General features: G+C 37.9%; 1 pseudogene across 1 annotated transcript; it reads left to right on the top strand.

Moving 5' to 3' along the window:
- The first annotated feature begins 2,477 nt into the window (after positions 1-2,477).
- LOC149812559 (pre-mRNA-splicing factor SYF2-like) lies at positions 2,478-27,123 on the top strand (annotated as a pseudogene). The gene is made up of 6 exons (XR_016428493.1): positions 2,478-2,604; positions 2,976-3,246; positions 7,455-7,672; positions 7,799-8,039; positions 26,419-26,538; positions 26,624-27,123. The product of XR_016428493.1 is annotated as a pre-mRNA-splicing factor SYF2-like (transcript).
- Positions 27,124-27,845: the final 722 nt, after the last annotated feature.

Genomic DNA, 27,845 nt, shown 5'->3' with positions numbered 1-27,845 from the left:
ACCACACCACACACTTTTTCATAAAAAATGTGATCAAATATTCGTGATTACTAGAAAATATTGTCAGTGATTGCGACCCTTGCTTCATTCACTGATTTTGAATCAAGGTATTCAAGTTATTGGGGTCAAAACTCCATTTTCTCTATTGCATTCCACCCCGAGACAGATGGGCAAACCGAAAGAATCAACGCACTGTTGGAAGACTATTTGAAGCAACTTGTCAGCACCAACCAAAGAGATTGGATGCAACTGTTAGACATCGCTTAGTTCAGTTACAACTTGCAAAGAAGTGAGTCGACAAGCCATAACCCCTTTGAGTTCACTATCAGTTAGCAGCCATTGATGCCTCACACCTTGGTTGTCCGCTACTCAGACAAGACCTCCTTGCCCACCAATTTGTATGTAATTGGCAGGAGAGAGAACATAACTTACAAAAGAATTCTTGTAAAAAGTAGTCACGTGCATGAAGAAGTGGGCAGATACAAAGCCTCAACCTATGACTTTCGATGTTGGTGACCAAGTGATGGTGAAACTCAATGCAAAATGAATTTGTGCCTATCGTAAGCTACATAAGGGCCTCGTACGCAAGTGTGAAGGCCTTTTTGTTGTTGTGAAGAAGGTAGGCAACCTTGCCTACAAGTTAGATCTCCCCAGACACCTCAACTTGCATCCAATCTTTCATGCCAATCAACTCAAGCTTTATCGTGATGATGATGAGGACCCCAGCAGAAGCTAGTCGACACGCCCCCTAGCATCGCTCCGAACTACAAATGCATGATAAGTCAACTATATCCTCAACCATTACAAGAATTCATGTAGCGACTACAAAGAATTCCTTGTCAAGTGGAAAGACCTCCTTGAAGTAAAAAAAAAAAAAACTATGGAGAACAAAAAGAAGCTCTCCCAATTTTAGGTAAAGCTCGATGAGTTACCTCGATTAGCTGCAATAGTCATCGAGGGTGGCAAGGGAGAATGATGTGTACATTGTGCCCTATCATGGCACGTGTGTGCCACACTGTAGCTAGGTCATTTTGCTTTTCTTTAGCTCATGTATTAGCCTTACCGAAAGCCTTGCATGGTTCAATGGAACATTGTGACCTTGTAATTAGCATAGAGAGAGTTGTGGTGCCACGAGTCCCTTACCAATATGTGTCATGCTCTTACCATTGCCAGGGGAACCTCTCATAAAAAATTTATGGTTCTTCGAGTGTTTTTCGGGTTCCTTCGATCTATCAAGGAATAACACCTTTGATACTTATAGAGGGAACTCGTTGATAGGTATAGCTCTCCTCAAAGGCCCACTCTTCAAGACCGTCCCATCCTCGCACCATCTCATTGTGCCAACGTGCCATGTTTTATAAGTGTCTCTTGGCTTCTTTATCAATAGAACTTATTTCTTGGATATTGTGTCATCATCCCTTTCAGATTACATTGCTTGTTGGTGCCGCCTTGCACCTCATGTATAGTTGCTTGCAAGTTGCTTGTATCTTGTTGGTGATTGTCTGTCACATTGCTCGCCTTTGTGGCATTGCGTGTTGTCGTTCTTCCTAAGTTATTGCTTATCAATGAGCTTCACACTTCGTTGGGCCTCTCAAGTGTTATGGCACTGATTGGGCTTTTTGCTCTTATGAAGGAGCCTTCGATTGTCCTGGGCCGATCTTTCATAATAGGATATATGCAGTGCAGAGCTTTAATGAATGAAAAATGCATCGAGTGTAGGAATGTGTGGTATGTGTTTGTGTGATCGGTGACGTGCAGTGGTAGCACAACATGCGATATGCATCAGTATCATCGTTAGTGTATCGCTATGTGGCAGCACAAACGTGGAATATTGTTTGGTTATGCAGTGTCAACAGATTAGAGAATATTGTCTTTGGAGATTTAGTTAAAGACCTTTCGGCTTGCAAGAGACATCACACGCATAGCAGTCGGATGCACGAGGGTGCGTGTGGGTTATGGCTAATTCTTTCAGGAATCACCTTAAGTAGTTTAAATCGAGTATGGTGACTCAGGGCTAGGCAAGTGAATGTCTAGATGTCGGTGAATGAGTATGGGTGATGCTTTTCGCTATGGTGTTTAATCATCAATTGGTCTTTGAACTGAGGGCCGCAAGGTCTCGTTCTTTCGATGGTGAGGTTTTGCTATATCGTGTGCATGTAGCTACAAAATGCTTCATGGCATGTAAGGCTAATGCAAAGTTTGTGCCACTTTCGAAAGTGATAACTTGTATAGGACAATGCATTAAGCGGCATGAATATGAAATGCATATTTGAAAATTAGCTTGATGAGCTTTCGCTAGTTAGCTGTGCACAAGGTGATGCTTAGGACCAACGAAAATTATTCAGCACGTGAAAACATGTTGATACGTGTCCTTGATGCATCGCGGGTTTGCAAACATTCTATGACTGATGGTAAATTTGTTCTGAAAATATATGCTATATTTCTATTTAGCGGACCTTTTCCCTTTTCCTTTCTGTATCGATCTCCGTGGCGTTGCCTCTTTCCTTTCCCCTGCCCTCCTTACCCACAAACTCACCACCACCATAACAACCGCTGCCGGAGCTGTGGACCAAACGACCGTCGAGAACTGCTCTGACAGGACAGGTACATGTCAATTTCCACCTGCCCTTCGTTTTCTCCCTCTTTCTCTTTCTCTGCCATGACCGATCAAAACTCTCTCACGACCTCCTCTTTTTCCACCCGTATTCCTCCCTCTCACCCTTTACTTTCTCCTTCCTCTTCTACTACCGGAAACCGGCGCACTCTTGCCGGGAAACTGTGTTGGCCGTCGGATTCCTTCTCTTCCACGTCTATGGCCTCGACCTCAGCTGTTGGAAATGGAGGACGGTGTGCACTTTTTCGGAAAAATGCTTTTACAGCCATAAACAAACTTTTTGTTTATTTTTACTATATCTTTATAAATGTTATTTATGTTTATCGTTTATTAACAATAAAACTTAAATGCATCCAAACAGGACCCATCTCCTGGCTTCCACCGAAAAAGGGAAAGGATAAAAAAGGAAGAAGAAGAAGAAGAAGAAGAAGAAGAAGAAGAAGAAGAAGAAGAAGAAGAAGAAGAAGAAGAAGAAGAAGAAACGAGGGAGGCCGGCCGAGCCGTGGTGATGGCAGAAGAGGGGCGGGTGCACCCTGACTGCAGAAACGCTTCGAATCCCTACCACGAGTGCGTCGAATTCTGCTTCAGAATCATCGCCGAAGCCAAACAGCGCCAGGAGAGAGAGCGATTAGGTTTTTCTTTCTCCCCATCTTCTCTTTGCATCAGGATATTAGGTTTTCCTTATCGTCGATTTGTCTTACTCTTCTTACTATTCCTCTTCTTATTCTTATCATTATTATTAACATGTTATCAATCCCAATTATTCGACATAGAAGAAATTTAGTTCACCTTAGAAACCCCAGATTATCTGTTTATATGTGATTGTTCTGATTTTTTTAATTACGATTTTTTATGACGTTTTCCCTAATTTCTTAGAAATGCCATGAAATATGTGTAAAGAAGAATATGATTGACGCTTGAAACAAGGGAAATAGTTTGAGATTACAAGCCGGTATCGTGTTTTCTTTGTTTCTTGGCGGGATCATCTTTCAGTCTGTTGGTGTCGACATTGAAACAGAAACTTTTTCTCTCAATTGTCATGGTTAATAAATCTAGACTCGTCATGTCATGGCTGGTTGCTTTATTATGGTGGCGTACATATGGTTCTAACGCGTGCTTCTTTTGCACAATACTGCACTATGCTGTCACTGGAAAATGAGAACAATGTATTCCTTGCTCGCATTTGTCATCAAAACCATTTAAAGTCCACCGTTAATTTGAGCTAATTATGAAATTTTACAATGCCTAACTTGCCCATTCTCGCATTTGTCATCAAAAAACATTTAGAAGCCTTGAGATCCCAATGGGATGCAGTTGATGAGTTTCTTGGTTTTTAGGGCCTTATCCACACATCTTTCATTTGATAGTGTCTATCTTCTTGTAGAGAGGAGACGTGGAGTGGGTGCCTTTTTTCCTTGTCTTGGATTAAGATTTGTTGAGGGCTTTTTGTCTCTTTTAGAAGATGTCATCAATCTTAGAGTTCGATTTGTTTGAGCTCCCTTGTGGCCTTCCAACGGCCGGGTCTGTACGGTTTTATTATTCTGTGTTTAGTGACATCGAAGACCAGTTTCAGTTCATTTAACATAGTCCTGTTTTATAAGGCTCCTTATTAGCTCAATGAATTAATAATGGTCCAAATATGGTTATTATATAATCTTGGATACATATTTTATATACTATCCTACAAGAAATTGTGCTGTTGGCTATAGTGTGTTGATTGATGCTTGTTATGCATCATCGTTAGAGGTTGCAGGTGCACATATGTTCATGATCATAGCTTCACTAGACTGAAGCTGGTTTGCACTAAATTGTAAGAGTTTGCAAGAATTGGTAGAAGGCATCTCAATAGTCAATATTAGTGACTAGCGTTCCATTTCTTGTTAATTTTTTATCCTTTTTTTAAGGGCACTCTTGGTTTTGAAATTGAGAGTTTGATGAAATTGGTATTTTTTTCTAGCTCATAGCATCCACATTCTGGAGAAAAGGAGGAGCTAGGATTTCTAGTTAATGCTTAAGCCTGCATTTTTCCCCTTTTGGCAATCTGCATCTGCAATTTGTGTTATTCACAAAGCAAAATTCTTGATCTCATAGAATGGTATTTCATTTGAGCTGTAACAAGGGAAATACTAGCGTTCTAGAAATTTTATGAAAGATAAATGCGTTGGAGTGTTGGAGTGGAGGTTAACACACATTCAAAATCGCTCTAGCTAACATATGCGGAACATAGTCTTGCTCAAATTTAGACATAACTTTCGAGCATGCCTACTTGCTCTTCACTCCTTTCATGAACCATCTCATTACAATGATGCTAAACAATATGCTCATTGGAATGAAGCTATGAAACTAGAACTTAATGCTCTTAAAAGGACGCAAACTTGGGAAATCATTGATCCTCCCAATGGCAAGAAACCCATTGGATGTAGATGGGTTTTTAAAGTAAAAACTAAGAGTGATGGTTCATTGGAAAGATATAAGGCTAGGTTGGTAGCCAAAGGAAATTACACATTCATAACATTCATGTAAGCATAATATGTATCTCATAGCATCGGTTCATATTCCATGCATAAAAACATTAATTAACAGAAAATACACTTCTGTTCCAGGCTCTGCTATGTTGTACACAGAGCACTGCAGATCTGTCAAAAATTCCAAGTGACAATTACATGTGTCCCCTAACATCTCCAATTGACGGATCCAAAAAATCTATTATATTTTTACTGTAGAAATTCCTGGACCGAAACTGGTTTTTCTATCGAATTATACAGGTGTAGAATTTTGTTCCTAGAAAAAACAATGATTCAACACCCTTTATGAAGGCTTATAATTTTATCCATTTTTCTGATAATAGCCTTATTTGTTAGCTTTCACTAGAGTCCACTCTTGCTGCAAAACTCCATACCCTTATTTTTAAAAATATTCTACATCATACCCCTGTCATGAGATTGGACATGTCCTGATTTTCTGCAGTTAACAGAATTTCACCATCTGGGATGAAGTTCTGGTACTTACAGGCAAGACTTATAAATTTTCAATTATTTTTCATGGATTTTACAAGTTGTCTCACGACACATATCAAAAAACAAGCCGAAAAATCTATAAAACTGATTTATTGGAGAAGTTCTGCTCACGGGTCAGATTCCCTAGCTTATGTTGCAGAAGCTACAACCCTCAAACGAACGAATGACTTTCTGATCAAGACCTATTTACTGGGACACCATGTACATGTCTATACAACCCTCATAAAAGGGTTTTGTCAGACACCGAATCGTTTGAGCATTATGATTTTTCTAAAAAATACAAACATGTAGTAAATTTTTAGATTTCGTTCTATACATAAAAGCACTCATACAAACACATCTATCATGGATTTCTAAGCATGATACATACATAATAAAGCAAACATCATGTTGTAACATGGAAAATAAATCTATACATATACTAAATCATAACTCATTACATGTTTTTGCCAAGATCTCAAAATGTTTTTGGAAAAACATGTTTTTCATTCACAAACGTAGGATTTAATAAAATTGATTTTCAACATGTACACAAATCAGTAAATATACATTTTTGAAACCAATTTGCATCTATTCTACAAGATTACATGATTTTTTCAATCGTATTTTTGAAACCCTTAGGTACGAGGCATGTCCATTATAAACATTTTGAACCTCTCTTATGCTGGTTCTATGACTGATCCACCATGGATCACTTTAGAACTCAATATTGCATTCTCTACGTTCCTGAAATCTCTTTTCAAGCCTATACGATAGAGGTACCTACCTCAATAACTCTTCTGAACGGATCACAAGCCTTCTTCCCTTGATGTAGCACTTTGTAGCAGCTCTAATGGCTGCTGGACCTTCCTCCAAAGCTTGAAGAAGAAGAGAGGCTAAGGGAGAGAGAAAGAGAGATTGATGTTTGATAAAGAGAAAGGAATAGGGTGGGACACCCCCCTCTTTTTTAATAGGGTTTGGGTCTAGCTAAGGCAAGATCTTGGGCTTGCCTTAGCAGCCCAATTAGCTAAGGAAAGATGGCTGGTCGACCTGTCCCCTTCCTTCCTCTTTCCAAAAATCCAACACAAGTTGGAATTCAAAAGTTTCTATATTTTTTTTTCTTCTTTTCTTCTTTTTTTCTTTGTTTGATATTTTTTTTTTCTTTATTCCCAAGTAGGTAGGGACGTCCCATATAGGTTCCCTCCTTGCTTGGTTGCCACTTGGCATCCAATTTGGACTCAAGGCTTCCTTTCCCAAGTCTTGATTCCAAATTGGTAAGTTTTGACTTTCTTACCTTTTCTCTTTTTTTTCCAAGTGGATTTGATTTTAGGAAACCAAATTTCAGCCAAGAGGTGTGGGCTCACCTAGGGGGACATCCCACCCTCTTGGATTGACCTTCCACATTAATTAAATTAATGTGTTATTATTAATTTTAATAAATTCCAAAATTTTCAATTTGGATCTTGGATCCATTTTAGGTTTTGGATTTCATACCTAATCCGGACCCAATTAGTTTCTAAACCTAATTTGAATCCAAACCCACACACTAAATCCAAATCTAATTGAAATTAAATCCAAACCTAATTGAAATTAAATCCAAACCCAAATTCATGATAAATTTTATTTTAATTCTATTTTACATGAAATTAACCCTGAGTTAAATTTGAATTCCATTTTAACTTTAGTTAAAATTTCAATTCACTTGGAATTAAATTTTGAATTAATGTACACAATTAATTCTAACTCACATGCATATTTAAATAAATAAAAATCCATATTCAAAACATAAATCTTTATTTAAATAATTGCTGAAAATTTATGTGTTTTACATGGATTTTCTGCAGAAAAAGGAGAAAATAGCAGGGATGTTGTCTCCAACACTGATGGATTAACTGGAAATCATGTGGATATTGCTCTTGATCAGCTTGGGGCTCCTCCTGAACCAGCTGTGAGCCAAGCAGATGATGATGCCAGTGATGACCACGTTTCTCAGGATGCAGGAGTAGATCCCTCAACCCTCACAGGAAGGCAGAAAAAGTTGTTTGAGTTGAGGCTTAAGATGGTGAATCCCAAAATTCATTTAACAGAAAAAGAGATATTTGGTTAATATTGTGACTTGAAGGTTGCTCTTGTATGTTTTCTCCTTTAAGTGGATTACTTGTATCTCAGTATGCTTTTCCATTTGCAGAATGAGGCAAGGAAGTCCAATCAGAGTGACATATTAGCAGAAAAGAAGAGGTTGGAAGCACCACCTGAGTCAAGGGGCATTTCCAAACAAAAATGGTTGGAGGAGAGGAAGAAAAAATTGGGAAAACTGCTAGATGCCAATAATCTAGATATTTCAAAATCATATATGCTGGATACACAAGAGATGGCAGAGGCAAAATATAAGAAATGGGAAAAAGAGCCTGCACCTTTTGGATGGGATGGTACTGTTCTCACTTCCTTTCCCCCTTTTTTAATTGCCACCAAGTCTACTGTTTTTGTTGAAGTATTTGTTTATGTTGTTTAGAGTAAATTTCTTTGGTTTCTTATAACATTCTATTGAATCCGTTAATTTGTTTATTAGATTCCTGTTGGCTTAATTTTTTTATCATAATGAAACACATGGGAAATGAGCACCTGTTGTATAATCAAGTTTGGAATAGACAAAACATCAAGTGTCTGATGAAAGTGAAATTGATTTTCGTTTTTCTAATATCGTGGTGCCACCATTTAGCACTTTTCCAAGAATCAATTCAGTTCAGAGAGCTAGGCATGTTGGAATCCGGTAATTAGTATGGAATACATTCTCTTTCAAATCAGAATGATGGTGGAGACCTAAGAAGGTTTGGAGACTTCACTCTGGATCATAGCCTGTGATTAGTCACGAAGCTAAAAGCCACCAAATACTCCCCTTAACTATTAAGTGGATCCAGAAATGGAAAGGATGCTGAACGTTTATTTTTGAATTGAAACCTGTGTGCAAGCTGCTCATCAGGTGTCTCATACTTGTTTCTGCAAATGCTGTGGAAAGTTCCAGTGAGTTGAGGTGGACAACATAATATCTTGGGCAGCCAAATGCTTACCCTTAAGTAGTATCCTGGTAACACTAACTTCTGTGCTCCTTTCCAACAGGCCTATCTACTATTATACACTTAAGAAAGTGGAACTCACAAATGAATAGAAAATCTGGACAAAGTTGTGGGCTCTTCAAAAATCTTGGTATGTGCCTCTTGTAAATTGCAGATAGTTATGCTCTATTTTATAGGATTTGGCCAATGAAAATGAGAAGATTTTGTTCAATGGGCATTGCAGCATGTGGTGGCCAAGGATAGCCAGTGGCCCCTTTGTCTTACAAGTTTATGTAAAAATGGCATTCAGCTTCCTGGACAGTTGAACCAAAATTTGGAGTTAGGACAGGGCAAGCAAACATTTCTTTCCTGATGAAAATATATATTCTGTTTAAGACAAGGAATTTTAAGTTTTTGTAAAGATCCTTAATAAGTGGGTTTACCACTGGTCAAAAGATTTGGAAGTCAGTTTGTTGATATCCTGAGTTTATTTGATTTGTTAGAACTTGTAACGATTATTGATGGGCTTAGAGACTTTGTCCTAGCAAAATAGATGTAATATCATGGAAGAGCTTTGCTTTGGTTGTCTTACTAATGGATTACCTTTCCTATGTTGAACCTCCAGGGGTCCCATTTGCTTGGTTGGTTACTTCAGAATGGGGGAGTATCTGGAAGGGCTACTTTTGAAAGATATTTATTCTTGCTTCACATCTGGCGTGCAGCAATTTTAGAGATCCAAATATGTTCATGTTTGCAGGCGCTTTGACTAGATAATTTGCATGATTCCTCTGTTCCAGATCTTATTTTTGCTAAGTGGAGTGTTGAGAGCGTAAGATCGGCTGCAGTCTGCAGATATGTTGATGGTGTTGTTGGTGGGAGTGCAATAAGATTCCAGCTAGGAGCATACATGTACTGTAATGTGCCTCTCCACGGGTATTTGACAACCATGTATATAATGGTATCACCGGTGATTTGACAGCATAAGCAATAAGGAAGTCAAAATAAAATATTATTTCACATGCCACAGGATATGACATCATCAAGGGTGTGAGTGCTTAAGTCTTGGATGATGTAGTTGTGAAGACAGAACCTTATCCAGATCCAGACCGTGGTCCAGATCCTTAACGTGTTTTGGGTCCTCACATAGGTCCACACGTTAAAGCCAAGGTGGACCCACATGCTGTAGAGGATAGGTTTAATGCTGGATTGTTAAGTCCTAATCGGGACTTTTACCTAGGTGGATGTACAAGGGATGAACTCCTGTTGTGTAAGGAGTTTGGATGTATTTGGAACTCTCCTCTTCATGTACCTCTTGAGAATCTATATAAGGGAGATGCCTCCTCCCTTGGGTGTGAATGCCAAAAAGAGGGAGAGGTTTCCTACATTGGATGTAGGTCATAGTTTAGACCGAACCACAATAAAACTGTGTTTCTGTGTGCGTGTTGTGTTTTTCATGTCCTCACATGAGCTATGCGATTTTACATGGTATCAGTGCCTGTTGGCTCCCTCAAGTTTGTGTGCTAGTTGTGCCTATGGCGTCAAGCTTGTCCTCCTTGGTTTCCAATTCGGCCATTCAATGGAATGTGTTTTCTTCATTGATGTCCATCAAGTTAGACCAAAACTACTTACTGTGGCGCTCTTAAATAGTCTGTCATGTACATCAAGGATCTCATCAAATATGTGGATGAATCGTTCCCGACGCCATGTCAATATGTGATAGAAGGTGAGCAACTTAAAATTAATCCTGTGTTTGCTATTTGGAAGCGGGCAGACCAACTTGCGTTGAGTTGGATCAAAGCCGCTGTCATTGAAGCTGTTTTGGGGAAGATTATTTGAATTCCCTTTGCTTGGGGCACATGGATTGCATTAGAACAATCCTATTCATCTTACTCAAGTCTCAGAGTTCTCCAATTAAAATGTGATCTTCAAAACGTTAAAAAGGACAAGAATATGTTGGAATATCTTAATCATATCAAGTTCCTTGCGGACTCCCTGTGTGCTATCGAGGAACCAATTTTTGATGGATATCTGGTTCAATATACTTTAAATGATTTGACTCAAGAGTACGAGAGTTTCATCACTACGGTTACTACCTCTGCTCTTAAGAAGTTTCCCAAGTTCAGTGAAAATTTTGATCTCTTACTCAATTAAGAGAAGAGACTGCAAATGTTGAGTAAAAAACCTCCATAGCAAGCTGAGATGTTCATGACAACCTTCTTCTCTCAGAGAGGGCGTGGTGGCCATGGTGATCGTGGAAGAGGAGCTGGTCATTTTAACTAAGGTTGTAAGTATCGTATTGTTACCCATATTGGTTGGGCCCAAAGTACCACCATATTGTATCATATCGTATCGTAAACGTATCCTAAATTTTTCATAAAATTTCTTCAAAAAATCTAAAAAAATCAAGAAAAATGAAAAAATAGCAATAATTCTAAAAAAATCATATCACATGAAACAATGATGAATTGCACAATATACAACCATAAAATCACATATGAAGCATTTATGTCTCTATGAGTCGCATAAGACATCATCAAACATGAACTAATATAGAATCATAGTTAATATTGCATGCATATCTCACAAGAACAATGCAAAATATTAAATATCTTGCAATTAAGAACATGCCACACGACTCATACTTTCATTTTACTTGAACAAAAATATTATGGCAATAGTTGCACTCGATTTTCAATCGGTTTAACCCCTTTTAGAATTATCAAAACATTGGCACAAGAGAAAATTAGGGTCAACTAAGGTGTCCCAATGCGATGGTAGTCAAAGGGATGGCCAGGTAGTGTGCCAATTTTGTGGTCGAAGGAATACACTACTCGTACTCGCTATGTCACCCAAAAGCCTTTGCAACTATAGCCTTAAATAGTATGCAGGACAACTCGTGGTACCTAGACACAGGAGTCACACTATGTGGCAACCGACAATCAAAGTATGGTGAACAAATAAGAATATCAAGGTCGGGACGGGATTATGGTAGGTAATGGTGCAAATTTTGCCGATTGCAAATATAGGTAATATTTCTCTATCTTCTCATGAAAATCAGTTTACTCTTTTAGATATGCTTGATGTTCCTATCATAAAGAAAAATATTCTATCTGTTACCAAGTTTACTCGAGACAATAATTGTGTCATTGAATTTGATGTTGACAATTTTTATGTTAAGGATCAGAGGAACTAATAGGTTCGAGTTGAGGAGGACCGCAACCCTAACCAAGCCGCCCACACAGTGGAAAGAAGAATCATGATGTTGCCTTCGGTGAAGTTAATTTTGCCTGAGTCTCTTATAAGTTTTCTAAGGATGTCTAGCATTGTCATTTGGGTCATGTTAATTTTAGAACTTTAAATATGCTTGGTCGGAGTGGTCTAATAGCATGTGATGACCAGTTATGTTCTAGTTGCATTGTGAACAAAATTCATAAACTTTTGTTTGAAAATGCTGAATTTTTTGTTAGTTCACCATTAGAATTTGTGCATGGCCGACCTTTGGGGTCCCACTTTTTCTCCTTTAAGAGAAGGATACATTTATTGTTAAAATATGTGTACTCGTACACATATATTTTGAAATATAATCCTTAAATGTACATATATATATTTATATATATATATATATATATATATATAGAGAGAGAGAGAGAGAGAGAGAGAGAGAGAGAGATACGTATACATATATATATATATGTATACGTATCTCTATTTATATATATAAATATATATATATATATATATATATATATATATATTATCTTCCTAAAATACCCTCAAGGGTATTCTTGTAATTTGACATTTTACGCATATTCCAATTGGAATATGCATTGTAATTTTCCCTTTAAATTTTCTGTTTTTATTTTTTTATTTTTTGTTTTTATAAACCATTGGGGGTCTCCCAATAGAGACGTTGGGGGCTCTCCAACGTCTCCTTTGGGAGCCCCCAAGGTGGCTCCTTTTTGTGCTTATAAATAGGGGATTTCTCCTTTGTATTTCCTAAGATTGGGAGGAGCTCTTGCTCCATTGTAAGGGGTTTTTACCCTCTTTTTCCTCTTCTTCAATAATATTAAACTTATGACTTTATGTCATATTTTTGCCCCTTGTGTGGGTTTATGTGTTAGCACATTATGTGCTTGTGTTGTTCCCTTTAATGGGTTTATTCGCACTTCATGTGCATGTGTATGGGTTCATTATTGAACCTAATGTATTCAAAGCCACTTTCTAACATGGTATCAAAGCCCGATTATGATGGGGTTGTCTCTTGGTGCAACGGAAAGCGTGGTGCTCAAGAAATGGTGAAATATTCGTTGTTACTCTCTTTTTTTAGAAGGCTTCGGTATGTATCTCTTTTCTTAACATATTATGCATTATGAAACTATTTTTCTTGCACATTTAGTGTTTTTGATAGTTGAATCATTTCCTTTCACATTTTGCGTGTTTGTATATTTTAAAATATCTACTTTTAAATTTGGTAAATTTGTTTATTGTTCAAATATATAATTCTTGGTTATATAGTTATTGATTTCTCATCACATATAATAGTAATTTATGTTTTGCAAAATTGATTTTCAATTATGTGAGATTTATGATTTTTCATAAAGATTTTCGTGATTAACCTATAAGTTAACTTTTTAAATACGATTTCTTGCTAGATTAATGATCTTTGTTTAAAAACTCTTTAATCTCATATAAAGTCTAATTTGTTTTGAGTTCCTCTCTTGTTTATGGATTTTAGTGCATTTTTTGGAAAAATCTTGATATAATTCTTGTATAAGAATCTCTCACATCTAAATCCTTGTTATGAATCCTAAGTAGTTCTAGTTAATAATAACTATTTATGAGAACTCCTAAAGATGTTTCAATGATTTTGGTTTATTTAAAGGTTTTTTGAAACATTGTTTGTGATAAATAGGTTGTTCAAACCGTTGTAAAAGATCTTTTAAAAGAATTTCTCACACTATATAGAATGCATAGTGTATCTATTACATCTTTTTGGTATAAAAGATTTCATTAAATTTATTGATGCAACTTTACAAACTTGTTGGTTTGTATTTTTCACACAAGATTTCAAAACCTCTTGATTGTATCTCTAAGGATGCCTACATTGGCCATAATATGGTCTTCTTTTAAATTGCATTTATCAAGCATAAAATTGCATAATTGAAGCTTGAGAGTTTCAAGCATTTGCATCTTTTATGAAATACATGCATGTTTGATATTATTACGCTTTTTGCGTATTCTTTGTTCAAGTGTTGTGAGAGTGCCTTCGTGCACATCTTTTTTAAAGTATTTGTACTCATATACGTATTGTCTCTTCGTAGACATTTTTACATTGTGGAGCTTTTGTGCACATTTCTTTTGGTGAAAGTGTAATGAATTTAGATATTGATTCTTTTGTTGAATCATTATAAAACATTGTAAGTGCTTATAGCACTTTGTACGTTTCCGCATATCTCAATCAAAGAATATTAAAACTTGTTGTATGGGATTTAATCCCAATTCTATAAATTTTCAAGTATTTTTGAATATCTTTTCTTGGGTATTGTGTTAAAGCTCTCCTTGCGAATCATTACGGTTCTTGTGATTTCTTTGTTAAAAGCTTGATTTTCTTTTCTTGATTATCCCAAGATGATTTCTTTATGTCATTATGTTCTTTGAAAAAGTTTTTTTATGGTACTTATCTTATCCATCACAAGTTATATGATGCATCAATTCTTTTATGGCCCTATTGTTATATTAGAGATATTTGAGGTGAGTTATGAGCACCTTGTGTTATATCATTTTAGATTGTCCACTTGCCATATTATAGATGGTGGTTGAGGTGAGTTATGGGCACCTTGGGACTCTAGAATGATTTGGTATATGATCTCTAATTATGAGTGTGTCACTCGTTGTTATGTCACTTTAGATTGTCCACTTACCATATTATAGATGGTGGTTGAGGTGAGTTATGGGCACCTTGGGACTCTAGAATGATTTGGTATATGAGTGTGTCACTAGTTTGATGTTGGCCATTGATCTTATGGATGCTCTTATTTATATATAAATGTGATAGATATATGATGTTTGAAACCTTAAAATGTTTTAAGGTATATTAAAATCAAGGTTTTAGGGATTATTGCCCAACCTTTTATTGTTTATGAAAAATTATGAGTGCATTTGCATATTTGTGATTTCGTGCTTTTGTGCACAAGTGTTCCATATGTTCTTGGTGTGCGTATGTTCACACATTTATTTTCAAGAATATTGTTCTATCGGTTGTTGTATCTTGTTGAAGATACTTTTACATAGTTTATTCCAAAATGTTATTTTTATGGGTATTCTTTTTGAAGAATATTGTTCTATTGATTCAAGGTTTGATTTATATATATGTTTGTTATTACAAGTTTTATTACCTCAAAAGTCTTTCTCCTTTTATAACTCTTATCTAAGTGTCATCATATGTAGACAAAAATTTTATTACACCTTTGTGTGTTGATAGTCCTTTGTTGGCTTTGTTTCTCTTGTTCTAGTAGCTAAACACACTTGTCTTGAGTGTTATCATATGTAGACAAGGCACGTTGATTTACACCATGGTGTGTGATCTTTAGTCCATGTTGGCATTTGTGTCCTTGTTCTAGTCGCTGAGTTATATGCCCATGGTTGGCTTCTTTCACTCAATTCAAGTGTCATTTTATGTAGACAAGAGATGTATTGTGTTTTTAGCCCATGATTGGCTTAATACTCTTGTTCTAGTTGATGAACATACTTGATCTTGAGTGTATTTTTACGTAGACAAGAGATGTTTTTTGTCCATGTTGGCGTGTATTCTCTTGTTCTTTTCGTTGATGCACTCATTTCAAGTATTATTATATGTAGACAAGAGGTATTTTTACACACATTGGTGTGTGTCATTTGGCCTTTAATGACATTATATTTATATTCTTGATCTAGTAGCTTATACACTTGATTTACGGGTTTTGGAGGACTAATGAAGTAGTTGCTTATAGTGGATAAACTATTTTTGAAAATTACAAAATTTATTGTGTTTTTTTTATACAAGTGAATCATATCTATGATATGTTTTTAAAATTGATATTTTAGCATTTAATCTATATATTAAGTGCTTACAGTTCTTCGACGACTTTTGTATTTGATATGCAAAATAAGTCTTTTGTCTCAAATGATATTCTTTTTTGAATCTTGGGTGGATGCTTTAACATATTTAGTCAAATCATGCTTCATATTTATGACATTTGTTTGACATAAATCTTCTTCCTAAAGATGTGAAAAACTCTATTGTTGATCTATGCATGTTAAATATACCTTTATAAAGCCTCTCTTATTGAAGAAAATATTCGACATGCCTTTGGACATTAGTATCCATGTTCATTTAAAACTTTTTGGACTCTTGTGTTCATTTTGACTAAAGTATGTTTGGAGCATGTTCATTGATGATTTTTTAAGCGTTAATTCATTTTGATAGTATATGCATATGCTCATTATGGCATTTTGGGCCATCATTCAATAAAGCATATGTAGCTTATGCCTCTTCGTAGGCTTATTGTGGTGTCCTTTAGTGAACTTTTTTGTTATTTCCCATTATGGGGTTGTGTGTGTCCAATGTTGGACCTTATGAATGCATTATGCATTCTTGCAATTCGTTTCCGCTCACTCTTTAACATGATATTTGTTTCTTTTTAATTTTTGGTTTTCTTTTCTAGAGTAATTATCCTATTATGCATAAATTTTGCACCTTGTTAGGAATGTTCCATTTCAGTAAAGTGCAAAGATATTTTTTACTTGTTCTTTGTTGTTATTCCACAGGATCTTGGAGATAGGACAAAGAGAAGTACCCTGAATGGTTCGGGAAATGTGTTCCCTTTAGAAGACAATTGGAGGAAGGCATTTTCAAGTTTCAATTGCATCCTTACCGAAGCCTCTTGGAGTCTTCCCCTTTTTTCAATCTTTTCGTTTCCCCGCAAAGATTGAGGGGGGGTGTTAAAATATGTGTAGTCGTACACATATTTTGAAATATAATCCTTAAATGTACATATATATATATATATATATAAAAAGATACGTATACATATATATGTATACGTATCTCTATTTATATATATAAATATATAAATATATATATTTTATCCTCCTAAAATACCCTCAAGGGTATTTTTGTAATTTGACATTGTAATTTTCCCTTTAAATTTTCTGTTTTTATTTTTTTATTTTTTGTTTTTATAAACCATTGGGGGTCTCCCAATAGAGACGTTGGGAGCCCCCAACGGTCACAAATGTGACCGTTGGGGGCTCTCCAACATCTCCTTTGGGAGCCCCAAGGTGGCTCCTTTTTGTGCTTATAAATAGGGGATTTCCTCTTTGTATTTCCTAAGATTGGGAGGAGCTCTTGCTCCATTGTAAGGGGTTTTTACCCTCTTCTTCCTCTTCTTCAATAATATTCAACTTATGACTTTATGTCATATTTTTGCCCCTTGTGTGGGTTTATGTGTTAGCACATTATGTGCTTGTGTTGTTCCCTTTAATGGGTTTATTCGCACTTCATGTGCATGTGTATGGGTTCATTATTGAACCTAATGTATTCAAAGCCACTTTCTAACATTTATTACTTACTTCTGGTGTATAATTTGCGTTCTAAATTTCCCCCTCATGTAGAAAATCAAATGCTTTATCATGCTTTGAGAATTTTAAAGCTATAGTTGAAAAGAAAATTATGATTTTTCATACTGATGAAGGTAGATAATTTGTTAATGGTGCTTTCTCTGATTTTTTGAATAAGCATGAGATAAAGAAATGGCTTTTTTTCTTGCACTCCTTAACAAAACGGTATTGTTGAGCGTAAGCTTGGACATGTTCGTGAGACATGAATGAGTCTCTTGGTACATGCCTGTTTGGATGCCAAATTTTGGGTTGATGCATTTCGTACAGTTTTTTACTTGATTAATCGTCTTCCGAGTCCAAACTTGGGTGATAAGTCTCCGTATAAATTGTTATTAAATCGTGTGCCAGGGTACGAGCATCTAAAATTTTTTGGGTGCATGTGTTATCCTTATTTGAGGTCATATGTCAATTCCAAATTATTACAGAGATCTAAAGCTTGTGTGTTTGTTGGATATGGGACCGACTACAAAGGTTATGTTTGTTATGATCTTATTTCGAGACATGTTATTTTTTATGAATCCAAGCTTTGACATTATGGATCAAATAATAAAAATCATGCCCTGCGGGTTAAGACACCTAACCAGACTCAAACATCTTTGGACGTCCATAGTAGTGATTCTCCTAAAAACCCATAATGTGTCATACTACCTGGTTCTCGTTGTGCTCTTTCTCAAGAACCTGAACACCAAAACCAAGATAATCTGGTCTCTGATGTTAGCCCAGTTTCGTCTCCGGTAAAGTCCCATATTGAGCCTCCCATTGCATCCAGTAATCATCCTATAGAAGGAAGTCATATAATTAATCTCAGTCTCATTTGAACCCATCATATGATAACCAGGTCTGGTGATGGAACATTAAATCCAAGACTCTTTTCTGCTGTGAAGTATCATGTTCCTATCGGTCTCTTGACTGAAGTCCTACAGGAAGAAAAAAACCTCATGACTTCAACCAAGCCATTTTGGAATCAAAATGGCAACACGCCATGGAGGATTAGATAAATACTCTTAATAGAAATCAAACTTGGTCCTTTGTTTAAATGGATATATAAAATAAAACGGCATGCTAATGGGTCCATTGTCGGGTATAAGGCTTGGTTAGTTGCCAAGGCGTATAGTCAACAGGAGGGTGTTGATTATTTTGAGACTTTTAGTCTAGGCATTAAACTCACGTTTGTCAGAATTGTTCTTTCTATTGCAGTCAACAGTGGTTGGCAGATCCACTAGTTAGACATTAACAATGCCTTCTATGGTTTTTTGAATGAAGTCTATATGATGCAACCTTCAGGTTTCAAGGACAAATACTATCCTGATTATATATGTAAACTCAGTCGGACTATATGGTTTAAAACAAGTTCCCCATGCATGGTTTATACTTAGAGTGACTAAATTTTGTTGAGTCTCATGCAGATTCATCCTTGTTCATCCATCATGAGAAAGAAATAAAGATGTATATTTTGATGTATGTGGATGACATAATTGTAACAGGGAGTTTATATCAGGAAGTCAAAAATATTATTCGTGCCTTTAGGAGGGTTTTCCATCAAAGACTTAGGCCCACTACATTATTTTTTTGGGCATTGAAGTGTTCCAAGACTCATAAAGCATTGTCTTGACCAAGCGAAAATATATTACAGATCTCTTGCTCAAGGTATGATAGACTCCAAAAGTGTTGTCACCCTTGCAGCTCCTAATGTTTCCCTTTCAAGGTTCACTGGAGAATTATTAGAAAATCCTACTTAGTACCGAAGTATAGTTGGAGCTTTGCAATATGCCACGTTCACTTGGCCAGACATTGCTTTTGTTGTGAATAACGCCTGTCAATTTATGGATGAGCCCATTCTTGATCATTGAACACATGTAAAACGTATTCTGAGATATCTCAATGGGACCCTAAATTATGGTCTTCATATTAAGAAGTCTATCAGTCTCACGTTGGTAGCGTATTTTGATGCAGATTGAGCAGGCTGCCCCAATGCGTCTCTGATGTTAGCCCAGTTTCGTCTCCGATAAAGTCCCATATCGAGCCTCCCATTGCGTCCAGTAATGATCCTATAGAAGGAAGTCATATAATTAATCTCGGTCTCATCTGAACCCATTATATGATAACCAGGTCTCATGATGTAACATTAAATCCAAGACTCTTTTCTGCTGTGAAGTATCATGTTCCTATCGGTCTCTTGACTGAAGTCCTAAAGGAAGTGCCTAGGCAAAAGGGGAAGCACCCTTCCCCGTTGCGCGCTTCGGAAGCGCGAAACGTCGCGCTTCCGAAGCGTCCCCCTTTTTTGGGAAGCGCACTTCCCTTTTATGGGAAGCACGTTTCCTTTTTATGGGAAACGCGCTTCCCATAAATGGGAAGCACGCTTCCCCTTCGCTTCTCCATTTTTTTCATTTTTTTTTGCTTCCCCTTCGCTTTCGGTTCGCTTTCTAGGTCGATTTCGAGACGGTTCAGAATTTTCTTCTAAGTGGTCCCACGCTTTCCCGCTTCCTAAATTTTTGAAAGTGCCTCGCTTCCCGCTTCCCGTATCGCTTTCCGCTCCCGCTTCCTCGACTGGTAACTCTGGTTAGTACCTTGGTAGCCCTTGCCTCTCTTAAGAGATGACATATATATTTATATATATCAAATGGATGCTAAGTGTCACGAGCTTACTTTTTCAATAAGCCAGTGCGGCGTGACGGTCCTTCCTTACCGCCGCAAGCCTTTCTATCACTCTCTCACGGGCATAGAATGCTTCGCAAACTCGCGATGCGCCAAACTGCCCAATATGACCAGCCTAACGGTCAAAGGCCGCATACCAACACCTTTCCATGTGCTGAATCATTTTCATTGGCCCTGTGCACTACCCTGTGTGCAGCTGCCTAGCGGAAGTTGATCAAGCGCATTTCCAAATGCGCATTCCATGTAGTCCATGCCGCTTAGTGTATAGCCGTTCCATACCAACTATCACTTCTGAAAGGGGCACAAACTTGCCTTAGCCTTGCGTGCTATAGAGAGTATTGCAACTCCATGCGCACGCTATAGCAAAACCTTGCTACTGAATGAATAAGACCTTGTGGCCTCCAGTCTGATGACCAGTTGATGATTGAACACCATAGCAAAGAACACCACTCAGACTCATTCGCCGGCGCCTAGGCATTCACTTGCCTAGCCCCGAGTCCCCATATTCGGTTGAAATCACCTAATGTTATCTATGGGAGAATTAGCCCTAACCCACATGCACCCCCGTGCGTCCAACCGCTACACGTGGGAAACTCTTGCAAGTCGAGAGGTCCTTAACCAAATCTCCAAAGGCAATATCCTTTGATCTGCTTAAGCATTGCTTAATCAAACAAGGCTCTACGTTTGAGTCGCCACATAGCGATGCACTAATGCCGATATCATTGGTTATCGCGTGTGGGGCTATCACCGCAGGTCACCGATCAAGCCAACGCATACCGCACGTTCCTACACGATGCGTTTTTCACTCAGTAGAGCTCCGCACTGCATATGCCCCATTTCGAAGGCTCGGTCCGGAACATTCCCCCCTACCCAGACCATTGTCGTCATCGACAATGTCGGTGCAAGTAAGAACACAGTCTTAACTGATATGCCAATTTTCCTTTAGATTCATCTTTGATTTACTTCTTTTCTTTACCCTATTCAACTTGTTATGGTTTTCATCCACAATCACCACAACCTTTAACACGCAAAGTCTCATTCCTTAACACGCTTTCGATCACTTAGACAGCGGTCTTTCGCTCCATCAACATCGAGCATCATTTGCTCGTGGGACCCCAGTGCAGTCCCAAACATAAGCAGGTCATCCTCGCCCGCACGACAAACCTGTTGTCTTTATGCTCATGGCTAGGGTGCCTTCCAACCCTAGCAAGGGCAATTCGAAGCCCTTCGTGGTCCTCATAGAGAAAGACGACCACCAATGCGTGCCACAGGGGATTCAACTCCTTTAAGCACCAACTTGCGATTTTCCAACAATCCACTAGTCCTCAAGTGGCGGACTCCTTGCGTATCACCCCAAAGTGGTCCTTCAAAGAGTCTTCCTAGGAACTCGTTCTTAAATGAGCACCTTTGGCCCAATGTTGCAATTCCCCTCCCGGAGCCAGCATGCTGTAACTCTCTCTCAGAGTCAGCAAAATTTCTCGTAGGAATTGACGAGCCACGAATGACAACTTTTTCCGCACATACAATTCATTAGAGGATCTGCCAACTCAAGGAACCAAAACAGTGAGCATTCTGCTCAATATGGGCACTCCGCTAACCCACAATCTTGGAAGATAATCTAAAAGTTTAGTTGAGTCTCCCATACCCAAAGGTGCAAATCTATCCAGCCGAATCCAACATGCATTCTCTGCATGCACAAGGCAAACGTCATGCTCCACCTGTGAGCCTAATGCACAACTGGTAGGAATCTTTGACTTATCTACGTTCTCTTAGCCAACTGAATAGCAACCTTACACTTTTGCTTATCATCGACAAGATGACCCGTACCATCCTGCCAACATTTTGCTTCTATGCTCGGTCAACAATACTTCGGTTGCGCAAAATTTGCATAACCAAGATAAACCATCATTGTCTTCTTCAGTGTCACACACAATGAACAACAAGGTCTTCATGAATCTTTCTGCTCTGATACCAATTTGTCATGGGCTTACTTTTTCAATAAGCCAGTATGGCGCGACAGTACTTCCTTACTGCCGCAAGCCTTTCTATCGCTCTGTCACGGGCATAGAATGCTTCGCAAAATTGCGATGCGCCAAGCTGCCCAATCTAGCCAGTCTAACGGCCAAAGGCCGTGTACCAACACCTTTTCATGTGTTGAATCATTTTCATTGGCCTTGCGCCCCATCCCGTGCGCAACTGCCTAGCAGAAGCTAATCAAGCACATTTCCAAATGCGCATTCCTTGTAGTCCATGCTGCTTAGTGCATAACCGTCTCATACAAACTATCACTTTCAAAATGGGCATAAACTTGCCTTAGCCTTGCGTGCCATGGAGAGTATTGCAACTCCGTGCGCACGCTACAGCAAAACCTCGCCATTGAAGGAACAAGACCTTGCGGCCCCCAGTTCGAAGACCAGTTGATGATTGAACGTCATAGCGAAGAACACCACCCAGACTCATTCGCCGGCGCCTAGGCATTCGCTCGCCTAGCCTCGAGTCACCATACTCGATTGGAATCACCTAATGTGATAACTGGGGGAATTAGCCCTAACCCACACGCATTCTCGTGCGTCCAACCGCTACACGTGGGAAACTCTTGCAAGCCGAGAGGTCCTTAACCAAATCTCCAAAGGCCACATCCTCTAATCCGCTGACACTGCTTAATCAAACAAGGCTCTATGTTTGAGCTGCCACACAACGATGCACTAACGCCGATATCATTGATTATCGCGTGTGGTGCTATCACCGCGCATCACCGATCAAGCCAACGCATACCGCACGTTCCTACACTCGATGCATTTTTCACTCAGTAGAGCTCTGCACTGCATATGCCCCATTTCGAAGGCTCGGTTTAGGACACTAATAATGTCTTTCTTAATAAAAACTTGGTTGAAGAAGTCTATATGAAAACACCGTTTGGTATAGTTATTCTTAAAGGAAAGACTCTTTGTTTAGATAAGGCCCTATATGGCTTTAAGCAAACACCAAAGACTTGGTACGACATGTTTAATCAAGTTATGCTTGATGTTGGATTCTTGTCTGATTGGCACAACTTTGTTTGTTAAGATTTCTGATATAAGTATTATTATCTTTCTCTACGTGGATAATACGATCATCACAGAAAGTGATAAATAGGGAGTTGAACATTAAAAGGCTTCTCAAAACACATTTTGAAATGATTGATTTGAGGTTTTTAAAATATTTTCTTGGTATAAAAGTTGTTTATTCTTCTAGATATTATCTTCTGACTCAATCTAAATTTGCCTTACATATTATTGTCAGGTCTGGTATCTTGGATGATAAAAATGTTACACTCTCGAAGTTGTCATTGTCAAAATGAAGATTGATGATAGAGAACCACTTGAAAATCCAACACCCTATATGGCTTTAAGCAAACACCAAAGACTTGGTACGACAGGTTTAATCAAGTTATGTTTGATGTTGGATTCTTGTCTGATTGACACAACTTTGTTTGTTAAGATTTCTGATATAAGTATTATTATCTTTCTCTACGTGGATAATACGATCATCACAGAAAGTGATAAATAGGGAGTTGAACATTAAAAGGCTTCTCAAAACACATTTTGAAATGATTGATTTGAGGTTTTTAAAATATTTTCTTGGTATAAAAGTTGTTTATTCTTCTAGATATTATCTTCTGACTCAATCTAAATTTGCCTTACATATTATTGTCAGGTCTGGTATCTTGGATGATAAAAAGGTTACACTCTCGACGTTGTCATTGTCAAAATGAAGATTGATGATAGAGAACCACTTGAAAATCCAACACCATACAGACAACTTATTAGGTCACTGTCACATCTCTCAATTATGAGACCTGGCATTGCACATGCAGTTCACACAACGAACCAATTTTATCCTGCTCTCACCACTGTCCATATGGGAACAGTGTTGTGTATTATTAGATATGTCAAAACTTTTATTTTTCGAGGACGTTTCGTATCTGCTTCTTCATCCTTAGATTTAATTGCTTATACTGATGGTGACTGGAAGAGTAATCCAAAACACTCAACCACTGGTTTTTGTGTGTTTTAGGTGAGTCGTTGATTTTATAGCGATATAAGAAGCAGTAGAAAGTTTTTCTCTTTTCAATTGAAGCAGAATACCGAGTTATGACTACAACCACTATGGAGGTAGTTTGAATAAGAAGATTCTTGGCTGACATGGGCATTCAGAGTAAAAGAGCATCACGACTTTGTTGTGACAATAAAAGTTTCATCTACGTTACCAGCAATCGGACCTTTCACGAACAAACCAAACACATTGAGATGGACTGTCATTATGTAGGAGAGGAATACCTACGTGACAGTATCGATCTAACCTATGTTACTTTAGAATATCAATTGGCGGACTTCTTGACTAAACCTCTCGTTGCTCCTAGATTTCACTTTCTCTTGGATAAACTTTTGGTTATCCAACCGTAAGTTTGAGGGGTGTTAAAAATGTAAATATATGTACAATGAATTTGTGTATATATATATATATATATGTGTGTGTGTGTGTGTGTAAACAATAACTCGGTTAATACCTAACTAGGTTAGTTTTAGTTTTAGTTTTACTTTTACTTTTTCTTTTAGTTAAAAGTCAACAATGTTGATTAAAGTCAAGAGACATTGGAGAGTACCCAATGGCTCTATTTGGAGCCGTTGGGGTCTCTCCCAACGTCTCTTTTGGAGACTTTGTTTTGTATTTTTATAAATAGGGCTGAATCCCCTTCTCATTTGTATGCTTCTTGCATGAGTTGTGATCAATAAAATTATTATTTTATCCTTTGTTCTTTCCCCTTTAGTGGGTGTTTGTGAGTGAACCCATTTGTGGTTCTTTGTGTGTTCATTTGGTATTTTGGTGGAACTCTTTTGAGTATCCATTTTTTGTGATTTAGTGAACATCTTCGGAGTAACACATTTCCTTTCAACGTCACCTTCTTAGGGTCTAATCTCCTTTCGTAGAGTTCTTTCAAGTAACACTGTTGCTAGGTCTAGTAAGGAAGCTGAGTACAAGGCCATTGCTGGGGCAGCTTCTGAACTGATGTGGCTAATCAACTTTTGAAGGATCTGGGTTTCAAACCATCTCTCCATTTCTTTGGTGTGATAATTTAGGGGCTACATGTCTGACAGCCAATCATGTATTTCATGCCAGAAAATTGACTATCACTTTGTTAGAGAGAAGGTTGTGCATGGTGACATTGAAGTTCGGTTTATACGGTCCTAAGATTAGATAGCCGACATCCTCACCATGGCTCTTCCGGGGACCAAAATTCTATTATTTCAGAAACAGGCTTAATCTGTGGGAGATTAGCTTGAGGGGATGTGTTAAGACAGATCCAGATCCAAAACGTGTTTTGGGTCCTCACATAGGTCCACACGTTAAAGCCAAGGTGGACCCACATGCTGTAGAGGATAGGTCTAATGCTGGATTGTTAAGTCCTAATCAAGACTCTTGCCTAGGTGGATGTACAAAGCATGAACTGCACATGGAATCTGGATGCATTTGGAACTCTCCTCGTACCTCTTGAGAATCTATATAAGCAAGGGAGGGGCCTCCTCTCTTGTGCGTGAAAGCCAAAGAAAGGGAGAGGTTTCCTACAGTGGAAGTAGGTCATGGTTTAGACCGAACCACTATAAAACTGTGTTTCTGTGTGTGCGTGTTCTTGTGTTTCCCCTGTCCTCACGTGAGCTGTGTGATTTTACAGTAGTGGCACAAGGGAGATTATTTGTTTAATACCCGTGAAAAAGTTTGTATGGGGACCTTTTACAATGTAGATGCTGGACAGGTAAGAAGTCACTGCATCTTTTGGTTATTTTTGGAGTAGGGCTGTAAGGGAAGGGAGCAGGATGGGACATGGCTATCGTTTGGGTTGAAGATTTCAACATTAAATATCTCCCACTGCCAACCACATTTTGTCTCCTAGAAAATGTGTTCCCTCAGCCTTGAATTTGCACCAGAGAGAGAGAGAGAGAGAGAGAGAGAGAGAGAGAGAGAGAGAGAGAGAGAGAGAGAGACTAACTGCAGAGATGATAAAGAAACACTGATTATGGCATTCATGTTTACAATATCTTTGTCTTCCTATTAAAGGAAACCTAGGGTACGTTCGGGTGCCTCAACTGGATGGGATTTATAATCAGAATGATTTGCAGTGATTTCAAATCATTCTGATTCGAAATCATGGGTTGCCTAGAATCTCATGTTCGGTTGAACATGAGATTTCAGGCTATTAGAATTTGCTTTATCAGGTTCCCCTGAGAAAGCGATTCTGAATGATCCAACCGAACGTCCCCTTAATCAGCGGGATATCTGGGGTGTAGCACTAACTGAACATCTGGGTCTTTTGATTTCATTAATTGTGATGTAACCTGTGTTTATTGTTTCTGACTAGCGCTAATGGGGTCTGTTTCTCCTAAAATCATCTATTTCTGATCAGTGTTCAATCAGAAAACGCAAGCGGACAAAGAACATAGAAGTTGATATGGATGAATATAAGAAATTAAGAGAAGCTGATCCAGAGTTCTATCGCAATGCCTCCAGTCTTCAATATGGAAAGGTATGCATGGCCAAATGCTTGCTTGTGATTGGATGGCTTGAGAGGAAGCTTAATTTATCTCATTCTGCTGCTGCTTGTGATGCAGGTTCCAAAAACCTCTGATGAGAAGATTGACGACATGGTCAAGGAGCTTAAGGACAGGGAAGAGAAAAGGAATGCGTTTAGCCGTAGGCGGAAGTTCCATGAAGAGAAGGATATTGATTCGATCAATGACAGGAATGAGCATTTCAATAAGAAGATAGAAAGAGCCTTTGGCAAATACACAGCAGAGATCAAAAACAATCTTGAGCGCGGAACAGCTCTACCGGATTAAAAAACTAGAGCTTGCACAGATCCTCTTCATTATGTTCCTGAAAGCTTCAACATTTAGAGGTCTCTCTGCACTTGTTTATTTGCTTCTACCAGTTTCTTTAAATTTAATCTTGTTCTCATCAGCGCTATATATTGCACGTGTGCTGTAGCAAATTCTCTTCAACATTAAAAGTCCCGGTAAATTGCTGTCATGCCATTATCGCTAATGTATTGTTCTTGCTGAGGGTTGGATCTGTCCTATTAATTCGCCAAACCAAAACGAATTAGTCTTCACATATGCTATATGCTAAAGCTGGTAAAACAACAATTTTAATTTGGTTCCACCGTGAAAGGAAGCGTTGGGTTTTGTTGGTTTTGTTTTGATTTTAATTTAATTTAATTAGTTGGGTAAATTCTGAAAAAGTTGAATCCATAACTGGTCTTGAGAGAAATTAGATCTAGTGCATGATGTTCATGACATTTGAGCTTATTAAGTTCTGGTGATATATATATATATATATATGAGTAGAGCATAGGTGCCTGTGATACGTGCTTGATGGGTTTTTTCAGGTTTTTTTTTTGGTTTTTTTTTAAATTCTGACTGTACAGATGTGATCTATGTACTTGATTTTATAGGGATCAGCTCTTGAAGTGTTCGATTGAGATTTTATAAGGTTAGAAAAAACAATGGTCCAAAATCTTTGTAAAATTTTGAGGCTCCAAATATCATTTTTTCATGGAAAACACATTATCCAGGTGTGAATTCTTCGTAAATCAATCATGCCCAACACATTTATGGGTTCAGAACTGTTAAAAAAAACACAAAAAAAACGGAAAAACCTATCAAGCACGAATCACAATCACATAATGTTTAATCACCTATGCTTTACTCATATATATATACATATTCCGATAGGAATTCTGGGGATTGATGGACCCTGCCCTTTTATTACTCTGGTGAAAGAGAGAGAGAGAGAGTTCTGGAACAGAATCACTTGTGCTCTTTTTCTTTGACA

This window comes from Nuphar pumila, chromosome 17 (genome assembly GCF_984573655.1).
Source record: "Nuphar pumila chromosome 17, dmNupPumi1.hap1.1, whole genome shotgun sequence".
Lineage (NCBI taxonomy): Eukaryota > Viridiplantae > Streptophyta > Magnoliopsida > Nymphaeales > Nymphaeaceae > Nuphar > Nuphar pumila.
This window is presented reverse-complemented; position numbering and strand designations above follow the sequence as displayed.